The 12,646-nt window shown below is 39.9% G+C and overlaps 1 protein-coding gene across 3 annotated transcripts in view; it reads left to right on the plus strand.

Moving 5' to 3' along the window:
* Positions 1-12,646, plus strand: part of AK5 (adenylate kinase 5) — a 259,870-nt gene that overhangs the window by 118,954 nt on the left and 128,270 nt on the right. The window lies entirely within an intron of this gene.

Here is a 12,646-nt window from a genome sequence, read left to right on the forward strand (position 1 = left end):
AGACAAATACCATATGATTTCACTCATATGTGGAAATTAAGAAACAAAACAGATGAACATATAGGAAGGGTGGGGGAAAAGAAAGGGAAACAAAATGCAAGAGGCTCTTAATAATAGAGAACAAACTATGGGTTGACAGAAGGAGGTGGGTTGGAGATGGGCTATATGGGTGATGGTGTTAAGGAGGGCACTTGTGATGAGCACTGGGTGTTGAATGTAAGTGATGAATCACTGAATTCTACTCCTGAAACCAGTATTGCACTGTATGTGCAAATACTTAAATTTTGAAAATACAGTAAAACATTGGTTTGCAAGCATAATTTGTTCTGGAAATATGCTTATAATCCAAAACACTTGTATATCAAAGCAAATTCCCCCATAAAAAATAATGGAAATTCAGATGATTCATTCCACAACCCAAAAATATACATATAAAAAGGTTACAGTACTGTAATATAAAAGAACATACAAAACATAAAGAAAAATAAACAAATTAACCTACACTTACTTTGAAAACCTTTGTGGCTGGTCTAAGAGAGACAAGAGAGAGGAGGATTATTGTGTAGGGTGACTTTCACTATCACTCATGGATGTTGACTACAGTACAGTATTAATTAAGTCTTATAATATTCTGTATTTAATGTAATTGGCAACAAGGCAGCAGAGGAAAGGGTCTATATCTGCAGGCAATCTGATCTAGAATGAAGCATAGCATTTCTAAGCTTACTCTTGTATGGAAAAGCAAAGGACTGTCCGTACATGCTTTGAGGTGACAAAAATACACTAGTGCCAGTTGTGGGTACCTTCCAATGTTCTGAAAAATCACTGATTGATTTTTACACCATGGTCTGAGAGGGCGTATCCCACAGAGAGAGAGAGAGAGAGAGAGAGAGAGAAGAACCACTGGCTCAGTTGTGATAATGTGACACTTGGCATCACATACTATTCATATTGCAAGACATGGCTCATTTATCAAGTTAAAGTTTATTAGAAATGTTTGCTCGTCTTGTGGAACACTCGCAGAACAAGTTAACTCACAATCCAGGGTTTTACTGTAATAAAAGCAGAAGAAGGAAACATCTCAACTACAGAGAAAGGAAAGAAAAGAAAGAAAAATAAATAAATAAAAGGAATTAGAAAGAGCCTGATCTTCCCAGGGCCTAAATTAGCCTCTAGTCACACATCTGGTGCTTAGGCAGCACAGCGGTTTTTTTCAGGCTTCCAGGGTGCCACTTAGGGCTCTGCAGCAGGAGACACTTGAGCACTGGAGAGAATGGAGCCTGTAATTAGAAAAGGTACCAAATGTCACATGAGGCTGAAATTTGACTTCTGAGACTCTTAACTAGCTTCTTTAGTTTGGAAGCTTTCTTGGCAGAGGTTTAAATCTTTATCCCACCACCTTGTAGTTGTATAAAACCTCAAATTGCTGGAATGCTGGGAGAGAGAGAAAGAAGGGGAAAACAGGAAGGGAAAAGAGTATTTTAATTCATCGAGTTTTCTGGTTAATTCAGTTTGGCAAGTATTTGTTGTCTATCTGTGGGGCTCAGAGCCTTGTGAGGTGCAATGGAGAAAAAATAGGAACTGCACAATGTGATTCTCGTCTATAATGGGTATATCTTGTCTGTTCTCCATTTTCTTCTTTTAATCTTTTTTATTGAGTTCTTTGAAAGTATTTTAGTCTTTATTGGTGTCTTAATAATTACAGGAAAGCTAACATGATCTGTTCTTTCCTCCATGCATCTTCAGTGCCCAGCACATACCTGGCACAAAGCAGGTACTCAATAAATCTTTATTGAATTGAATGACATCATGTATGCAGTATAAGAGATTGGATAGAATCCATATTAATTCTAAGACATATTCTAAAATTTGGCTTATTTGACAAAATCCATTATATCAATCTATTTGCTGGGCTACAGAACTCTCTTAGTTAATGTATCATTTAGTAGTATCATCTTTTTTTAATTTTTTAAAATTTTTGTAATGTTTCTTTATTTTTGAGAGAGACAGAGTGTGAGCAGGGGAGGGGCAGAGAGAGAGGGAGACACAGAATCCAAAGCAGGCACCAGGCTCTGAGCTGTCAGCACAGAGCCCATCGTGGACCTCAAACTCACAAACCATGAAATCATGACCTGAGCTGAAGTTAGATGCTTAAATGACTGAGCCACTAAGGTGCACCTTAATAAAATATTAAATCCTTTTCACATGTACTAAATAGGGGTTTATGTCAGCTACTTCCATTCATTGAGTATATCTTTTATGTGCTTTCTGCAGCAAGTTCATTTTATTTTATTTTTTTCTAACTTGAGTTATAGCACCTATAACATTGTGCAAGTTTCCAGTATACAGTGTGATGGTTTGATACGCGTGTATGTTGTGAAATGATTCCCACAATAAGGTTAGTTAACACATCCATCACTTCACATAATTACAGTGTGTGTTTGTGTGTGTGTAGTGAGAAAGTTTAAGATCTACTCTCTTAGCGACTTTCAAATATATAATATTGTTAACTGTGTCATTGTGCTGAATATTAGGTCCCCATAATGTATTCATCTTCTAACTGGAAGTTTGTACCCTTCGACCCACATCTCCCCATTTCCCTTGTGCCTCAGCTCCTGGCAACCATCATTCTACCCTCTGTTTCTATGAGTTTGGCTTTTTTTTTAGATGCCACATGTAGCAACTTAACTTTTTTTTTCAGCAGTTTCAAAAGCATCGCATCATAGTGCCCACAGAGATTAATGAGCAGGATCTTGGCCATTTGCTATCCATTCATAATCTGAACATTGGTCAGTCTGCTCTGAGTTCTACCTGAGCCTACAAAATTTAATAATCAGCTACTATAGCCACAAACCTTTCACTTCAAAAATTGTTCCAGACCCAGTTCCCACCACCAACTTGGATTTTTTATTCTTGGGCCTCCTGTCTCATCATCAGCCTCCTTTATGACTGAAGACCTAGCCTTTCCCCTCTCATGGGTGGCATGGCCTTGTCCACCATCCCCTATGAGATGGCCAAAGCAAGGCTTCTGGAAAGCTGCCTGTCAGTCAGAGGCAGAGCTGCAGCCCTGGCTGGGGTGTAGGGAGAAGGGACTGAGCCAGGCCAGGCCCTGGGTACCAGTCCCTGGAGCTGTGGAGCAGAAGTAGAGCAGCCTCTCCAGACAGCAGCAGGCCAGACATGGACCCATAGCAGAACTCCTCTCTCCAACCCCAAAGAGGCTCTCAGAAAGAGGGTAGGCATACTCTTTCTTTGGTTGCTGAGAAAGGATTGAGTTGGGATGAAAAGGGACACGGATGATAGATGACGTAAGTCCTCTCCTCATACTGAGAGGCAGGGTAGTTTGCAGAAAGACATTTTTGAAGGCTACTATGGAGGGGTGCCTGCATGGCTCTGGCAGTTAAGCGTCCGACTTTGGCTCAGGTCATGATCTCACGGTTCCTGAGTTCAAGCCCACGTCAGGGTTTATGCTGACAGCTCAGAGCCTGGAGCCTGCTCTAGATTCTGTGTCTCCTTTTCTCTCTGCCCCTCCCCACTTGTGCTCTGTCTCTCTCTGTCTCTCAAAAATAAATACATGTAAAAAAATTTTTATAAAAAAAAAGAAAGCTGCTATGGAGGGTATAACTGAAGTCAACAGTAGACAAAGAGGACTATGAAGCAGTAGCCAGTTTCCCTCTGAAATTGGTAACTTGAAGCTAACCCAGGAGAGCTCTGTGAGGAGCTAGGCAGTCTTCTGTCTCTTATAGCCAACTTTGCCTGTCCTTACTCCTTCCAGGGCTCCTGGCCAGCCGGCAGAGAGGGAGGCCCTTCTGCCAACAGCTACAGCCACCTAGTAGCATACACCCATCGCTCAGAGAAGTAAGACTACCAACTGTACCTGAAAATAGGGACTAGGGAATAAGATCAAGAATGTTTGAGTGTATTGCATCTGGACCTAGCATGGCTTGGCTTCTACAGATTCTTAGAGGCCTGTCCCAGGAGTCCTTCTGAAAGCCTTGATTTGTTTTACAAGTGCCCAGCTAAGATGAAGTCTGTCCGTGGAGCTAAGAGCTGATCCTCACAGCCTTGGCAGGTGATGGCGCTCACAGTTTGATAGGCCAGATGTGGATTCAGATCCTGGCTCTATCACCTGCGTGACCTTGGACAAGTTATTTACTCTCTCCAAGACCCAGGTTTTGAATCTGGTGATAACGATACCCCTTTTATAATAATATTGTAGGGACTTAATGATACAATCATATAAAGAAAGCCCTAACGGTGAATGGCACATAGTAGATGCTAAAAAAATGGTAACTGTACCTGGTACTTTGTTGATTGGCTGTTGATGCGGATGCAGGTTCTGAAAAATGACCTCTGAGCTAATATAATAACAATAATCAAAATTCGCAGTCTCCTTTTCTAAGTCTCTAGAACAAGATAAGTCAGTCATTATTACATTAAGGTTTTGAGTTCAGGAAAAAACTTTTTCTTAAAACACTTCATAAATATTGCAGTAATTTTTTCTGGAGCCACTTTATTGTGTTGACTTACTCCCGACCAAATTTTCCAGATGCTGTCTATAATCTGAATATCCAGTGAAATACAGATTCCATACAAAAAGCTGAGAAGAGCCTTACTCAGATATCCACGGCTTTCCAGTGTTCTGTACTCATCTCTTCGCATACCAATCATGTCTGTTTTTAGGTATATCTTCTCACGTTTTCCCCTTATTTCATTCTGTTAAGAAATATGTTCTACACACCCTGGTTCAAGAACCCCGCTCATCAAAAGGGGATTGACTCAGCTTACTCAGAATATTATCCCTGCCCACCCCCCACCAAATCCATGTTGGTGCTTTCCTTTCAGATTTTGTAATTAATTATGAAGCTTCAGAAACACAATTCTGCAGATGATTACCAACTGCCATTACTCCATCGCAGATAACTACACATTTCACTCCAGTTACCACAGATCTTTACATTATTACTATTTTAATGCAATATCCAATTTTTGTTGGAGAAAAACAAAATCACTGTGAAGAGGATGCCAACCAATCGGTCATTTAGAGGGAAGTCTCTAAACATATAAAAGAGAAAATTTGAAGTCCAATTATCTGCATGTTGGGGGATCTCCAGCAGCAGACGATGAAAGCCATTGGTGGAGAGCATGCTTAATTGAAATCCTTTGCATGAAACAAGGGAGAAGTAAATAATTCAGGCAATGAGTTTGATGCTCGGAGAATGATACTTAAGGGATGTATAAAACTAAGACAATACTAATAACAGAACCAGTTTGTTTCCTTCTCAAATTTAAGCAGAGAAAAAGTGAGAGGCAGACCTAGACTTAAGGAAAGGTGGAATCTGGAAAGAGAAATTGAACTAGTATTCTCCCTTCGAGTCCACTTAGAGATATTTTGTAAACCTAACATTCCTACCTAGCAGAGCGAAGAATGCAGAAAACCCTGTCTCCATGGAGAAGATTTGGACAGCCTGTTGCAGCCTGCAAATCAGCGCCAAAAGAAAACAAAACCATGAACTCATTTTTGCCCTTAAAAATGCAAACCGTCACTGCCCCTTTCTCCTCACATGGCAGTGCTTCTACTCCCCCTCCTGTAATTTCTTTCCCTTATGCAGGTATGTTTTGTATGATTTTGAAAGCTGTTCCCACATTTATTATTCAAGTTAAAACATGTGTTTGTGAGTCAACTGGGGAATTTGGTAAGCATCTTATTTTGAAACTTCCAGTTGACCTCCCCAGCCCTCTTAAATTAAATGACCTTAAACAGATTATGCAAGCCCATGTCCTCTGCGAGTCCATTCCCTCAGAATAAGAGAGTTTTGTTAAGATTGCTAGACAAACGACAGTCACCAAGAAAGATAAAGTTGCCCATCCAATCACAGGATTTCAGAGCTGGGAGCAACGTCAGACAGCATCTGCTGTAGTGGCACACGATTCCATCTGCCCCATGAAGCTCGGTTCTCACCTGTGAGATGTAGATAAACTTTCATTCCATCACCCTCCACCTAGGCTACCCCTGCAGCATTGTCACTTCTGCACTGCTTTGCATTTTTTTTTCAACGTTCATTTATTTTTTGGGGGACAGAGAGAGACAGAGCATGAACGGGGGAGGGGCAGAGAGAGAGGGAGACACAGAATCGGAAACAGGCTCCAGGCTCTGAGCCATCAGCCCAGAGCCTGATGCGGGGCTCGAACTCACGGACCGTGAGAACGTGACCTGGCTGAAGTCGGACGCTTAACCGACTGCGCCACCCAGGCGCCCCTGCTTTGCATTTTAAAGTAAACATCCTAGGTTCTTGCAGCTCAAAACCTTTTTCCTTAAAAAGAAAAAAGAAAGAAAGAAAAATCATCACTACCTGAGTTTCAAAATACTATTTAGAAACTCAAAACCTGATAAGATTAGGGTTTCTCAGCTTTGGCACTATTGACATTCAGACTGGATAATCTTTGTCATGAAGGGGCTGTCCTATGCATTATAGGATATTTTGCAGCATCCCTGGACAGTCGTGTCCCCCTGCCAGTTGTGACCACCAAAAACGTCTCCCAACATTTGTTGGGAGTGGGGGAGAGATGGGTGGACAAAATCTCTCCTGGTTGAAATCCATTAATGTATATAGTTTGTGCAAAAACAAATAAATGTGCAATAAGTAAAATGATGATTTCAAAGCCAGTTTGCCTCTAACCATACATACAACCTCTCTAAACACTGAGCATTACCACTTTGCAAGAGCCTTAGCCAATTAAGTGTCAATTGTTCTGATAGTACTCCATCACAATGCTCTCCAAGGTCTGTATGCCACAATATCTGCTAAAAGAATGGAGGGAAGAGTCCTATGCTAGCCCTGGAGTTGTACAAGTGGGATGTCCCAGAAAATAAAGCAGCCTAAGTTCAATTCTGTGGTCCTGATGCAGAAGTAAATGAGCTTCAGCAGCATCTGCAAAATCCAGAGTTGAGTTGGTTATGTGGGTGTCCTCGTCCTTCTTCATGGTTCCATGTTCATCATCCAAACATTTAGCAGTAGTTAGTTGGAGTCTACCCAGCATGTAGTAGTTACTCAGCAAATATTTGTTGAAGGTTTTTATGGATAGTGTTTTACCTTTTGCAATCTGCCTCTGGGCTGAGACAATCAGGTACATTAGCCTGTGCTAGAACTAAACATAGCTTTGTTCAAATCAGTCAGAGAATGGATATCTCCTGGAACGTCTCAAAGTCTCTTGTATTCATTATTCCACAATCCCCAAGTTAAAAAAAAAGTGTGTATGTGTGTCCAAAATATAGAAGTGATCAAATAACTGTAAGATATACTCCCTCAGACCTAGGAAGTCAGAGAGAGAGACAAAAACGAACTGCAGGCTGTGTGCTGATGTGTTAAATATATACCATCTCCTTAGTCCTCACAGCAATCCTGTTGTGTAGGTGCTAAGAACAGGGGGGAAATAAGTTGCTCAAAGTCAGACGGCTGCTACAGGGGAAAGCAGAACTTCAAATCCAGCTCTAGCAGAGTTTTAAGCTGTCTGAGCCCAATTTTAAGCCTCCCAGACTCACTTGTGCACCAGGCCTTGGTTGCTTATTGAACGGAGAGCCCTGGCCAGCACTGCCCTGTATCTCCAACACTGCTGACAACTAGCCATCCTCTTCAGGGTGGAAGGCAGGGCTTCATCAAACCCACCATGGTGGGAGTCTCTACAGAGACAGCACTCAGACCCAACCAGACCAGACCTACAGAGGCTCTGGCTTCTTTCAGCACTTCTAGATTCAGATGCTCTGCCGCTCCGCTCTCTGTGGTGTGGGGATACGTCTTCTCAGTGGCTGCCCCAGGGGCTAGACAGCACACCCAAGAATTAGAGGGTACTAAACTCCTCAGAGGTAAAACTTGGACCAGTGAAATACAGGAAATTGAAAGGACAAGCCCCCCCCCCCCCATCAGACTTGTTCTGAAATGTAGATGGTCCATTTAGTCTTTCTAGAGACCAACCTAGCAGCTCTGTTTTCTTGTGAAGCTGGGGCCAGTCCAGGAATGTACTACCTTACATTTGTTTTCCTTTCCTGTTTGCCTTGTTTTTCTTTTTTCCTCACACTTACTGTCCTGAGGTTACACACACACACACACACACACACACACACACACACACAGCACAAAACCTCTGGTAAAGTGTTAACCCATGTTTTGCTTTAGGCTCTGTTTTCTAGGAATCCCATGCTAAAACACAAATTTATGCTCTTTTATTTATAAAATCACAACACTACCATCCATTTCTCAAAAGCCTAAGAAAAAATAAAATCCTTCTTTAGTACATGTTCCTCCTTACTGATGATAGCTAACAAATATTTTGAAAATAAAAAACCATAATACATATGGGTATGAGGAGCAGTGCATCAAGATGGCACTAAATGTGCCTTCATGGTCTCCTCATATCTGCCCTAACCACCAGCTGCTTTTCTTATCTTGCTTTTAGATAAAAGGGCTGTGGTAACACTCATTCGAGCAGGGGTGCATTTGTCTTACCACGATGGTATCTGTAGGGTGGAAAGTGTCAGTCATCCGAAGTGCAAATCCTAGCTCAGCTTATTAGCTGTTTGACTTGAGAAAGTCATAATATCTCTGAGTAGATATTTCCTCACCTGTAAAATAGAAAGAAAACTATCTGCCTCACCTTTCCCATGGGCTGATGTGACGTACAGAAAGCACTTTGAAGCACCATTCAGAGGTGCTTTAACTGTAAGGAGAAGTAAGAAAAATAACTTTCTAATTCAGGCTTTTAAAATTTCCCTTGCTAAAAATGATGAAACACTTCAGTAGGAGAATATAAAGGAATAAATCGCTTAGTTTCTTCTTAAATATTTCAAGATACTAATTAAGATTAAAAAGCTAAAGAGCTGAGACCTCTGGCCCAGATAAAATAAAAGAAACTGGATTTTCCCTCCCACTTGAAACAAACGAACAAAGAAAAATTTAAAAATCTTAAAAAGCAATTCTCAAGATACCTTACAACAAGCCATAAGGTGATTCTTTGAGAGAAAGGAAACAAACATGGAAAGCCCTAGGATTGCTCTTACTGTTGGAAGTTACCGGGCTACTCAGCAGGAAGAAGGAAGCCTTGTGGAGAATGGTGGACCAAATGGGTTGAACAGAGTTGAGAGTCTAAGAGACCAAGGTCAGAGGACAGAGTACCAGACATATGAGCTACACCGAAAGAGAACTCTAGAGATATGATAAGGGTTCCCCTCCAGTATTCAGCAGAGTACTGTGCAGTGTATGCATTTGAGGAAACTACCTGAAGCTGAGAGACAAAACCACCCAAAAGGATTAGCTGGTGCTACAGCAGGCTTGGAATAGTGCCTTTTTCTACCAGCCATTCTGGAAAACCTCTTAATTCACAAGGCAATGGGTAGAGTACTTTGAAGAGTCTTGCCTCCACTGTGGGGAATAATTGTACACTAAACACTGCTCTGGTCCAACCCAACAAGTCTTTCTTTTTTTCAAGTTTTTATTTAAATCCCAGCCAGTTAAAATAGTGCAACACTAGTTTCAGGTGTAGAATTTAGTGATTCATCACTTACATTCATCACCAGATGTTCATCACAAGTGCCCTCCTTAATACCCATCACCTATTTAACCCATCCCCCACCCACCTCCCCTCTGGTAACCATCAGTTTATTCTCTATAGTTAAGAGCCTGTTTCTTGGTTTGCCTCTCTTTTTTCCCCCCTGTGTTCATTTGTTTTGTTTCTTAAATTCCATGTATGAGTGAAATAGTATTTGTCTTTCTCTGACCGACTTACTTCACTTAGCTTAAGATTCTCTAGCTCTATCTACGTCATTGCAAATGGCAAAATTTCATTCTTTTTGATGGCTGAGTTATATATATATATATAATTTAATTTATGTATAATTTATATATAATTTCTTTATTCATCAGTCAGTGGACATTTGGGCCCTTTCCACAATTTGGCTATTGTTGATAATGCTGCTATAAACATCAGGATGCATTTGTCCCTTTGAATCAGTATATTTGGATAAATATCTTTGGATAAATATCTAATAGTGCAATTTCTGGGTCACAGGGTAGTTCTATTTTTAACTTTTTGAGGAACTTCCAAACTGTGTTTTAGAATGGCTGCACCAGTTTGTATTCCCACCAACAGTGTAAGAGGGTTCCCCTTTCTCCACATCCTTGCCAACACCTGCTGTTTTCTGTGTTGTTAATTGTAGCCATTCTGACAGGTGTGAGGTGGTATCTCATCATGGTTTTGGTTTGTATTTCCCTGATGATGAGTGATGTTGAGCATCTTTTCATGTGTCAGTTGGCTATCTGGATGTCTTCCTTGGAAAAATGTCTATTCATGTCTTCTGCCCATTTCATCACTGTATTATTTGCTTTTTGGGTGTTGAGTTTGGTAAGTTTTTTTATAGATTTTGGATACTGACCCTTTATCAGTTATGTCATTTGCAAATATTGTCTCCCATTCAGTAGGTTGCCTCTTAGTTTTATTGTTTCCTTTGCTATGCAGAAGCTTTTTATTTTGGTGAAGTCCTAAAGTTTATTCTTGCTTTTGTTTCCCTTGTCTCAGAAGGCATACTTTGTAAGGAATTGCTATGGCCAGTGTCAAAGAGGTTACTCCCTGTTTTCTGCTCTCAGATTTTGACAGTTTACTGTCTCACATTTATGTCTTTCATCCATTTTGAATTTTTTTTTGTGTATGGTATAAGAAAGTAATCTGGTTTCATTCTTTTGCATGTGCTGACCAGTTTTCCCAACACCATTTGTTGAAAAGACTTTTTTCCATTAGATATTCTTTCCTGTTTTGTTGAAGATTTATTGCCCATATAGCTATCAAGCCATTTCTGGGTTTTCTGTTCTGTCCCACTGATCCATGTGTCTGTTTTTGTGCCAGTGTCATACTGTCTTCATCGCTGCATCAGTGTTGTAATATAACTTATAGTCTGGAACTGTGATGCCTCTAGCTTTGCTTTTCTTTTTCAAGACTGCTTTGGCTATTTAGGGTCTTTTGTGGTTCCATGTGAAGTTTAGGATTATTCTAACTCTGAAAAATGCTGGTGGCATTTTGATAGGGATTACATTAAATGTTCAGATTGCTTTGGGCAATCTGGACATTTTAATAATATTTGTTCTTTTAATCCATGAGTGTGGAATGTTTTTCCCTTTCTTTGGGTCATCTTCAGTTTCTTTTATCAGTGTTTTTATAGTTTTCAGAGTGCAGGTCTTTTACCTCTTTGATTAGGTTTATTCCTAGGTATCTTATGCTTTTTGGTGCAGTTGTAAGTGGGATTTATTCCTTGGTTTGTTTCTATTTCTGCTACTTGATTATTGGTGTATAGAAATGCAACAGATTTCTATACATTCATTTTGTATCCTGCAACTTTACTGAATTTGTGTATCAGTTCTAGCAAATATTTGGCTAGCCCAATAAATCTTAAAACCAAGATCTGAAAGAATCAAGTTGTTTCCAAGTAACTAAACTGCATTCCAGAACAAAGCTCAAGAATATTTATAGGAATACAAAAATATCTAGCACCCAACACAGTCAAAATGATGATGCCTGGCGTCCAATAAAAATTACCAAGCATGCAAAAAAACAAGAAAAATGCCTCATAATGGTGGGAAAAAATCAATCAGAACTAACTCAGAACTGACACCAGATGTTAGAACCAGCAAAGGACATTAAAAGTTATAATTATATTTTGGCACCTGGGTGGCTCAGTCCAAGTGTCTGATTCTCGGTCTCGGCTCAGGTCATCATCTCAGGGTTCATTAGTTCGAGCCCTACATGGGGGTCTGCGCTGACAGGGTAGAGGCTGCTTGGGATTCTCTGTGTCCCTCTCTCTCTGCCCCTCCCCCACTCACAATCCCTTGCTCTCTCTAAAATAAATAAGTAAACATGTTTTTTAAACTGTTATAATTGTATTTTAGATGTTTAGATGTTCAAACCTTCAATAGAGACCTTCAAACGTCAATAGAGACGTAGATTTTTTTTAAAGACTCAAATTAAGCATCTAGAGATGAAAGCTACAATGTATGAGCTGAAAGATACCCAGGATGAGATGAACAGTGTATCCATACAGTAGAATACTACTCAGCAATGAAAAGGAATGAACTATTGATACAACATTGATGAATCTCAAAATAACTGGGCTGAGTGAAAGAACCCAGATGAAAAGGATTGCATTCTGTATAAATCCTTTTATATAAAATTCTAGAGAATGCCAAAAAATCTATAGTTAGACATATAATCAATGATTACCAGGTAGGGGGGCAGGAGGAAAGGATTCATTCCCAAGAGGCACAAGGAAACTTTTGGAAGACATAGTTATATTCACTATTTTGACTTTTATGATGGTTTCACAGGTATGCAGACACAGATGTCAAAACTTACTGATCTGAATGTACAGTTTATTATATGTTGATTATAACTCAGTACTAAAGTGTATTTTTAAAAACCATTGCACAACTGGGAAATAGAGAACTTATAAATATAACTGCATTTTTTCAATATTTACATTTTTTGTAAATTTTAAAGAATGGTAAAATGTTTAAATCTGTCATTTTTATTACATCTCAGTCTATGGTGTCTACAGACTACATCTTTTGTGTAGTAGCTATAGTATCTAGTATAGTAACTAAAGTTTGGT

This window comes from Puma concolor, chromosome C1 (genome assembly GCF_028749965.1).
Source record: "Puma concolor isolate L17-30 chromosome C1, mPumCon1.1.hap2, whole genome shotgun sequence".
NCBI lineage: Eukaryota > Metazoa > Chordata > Mammalia > Carnivora > Felidae > Puma > Puma concolor.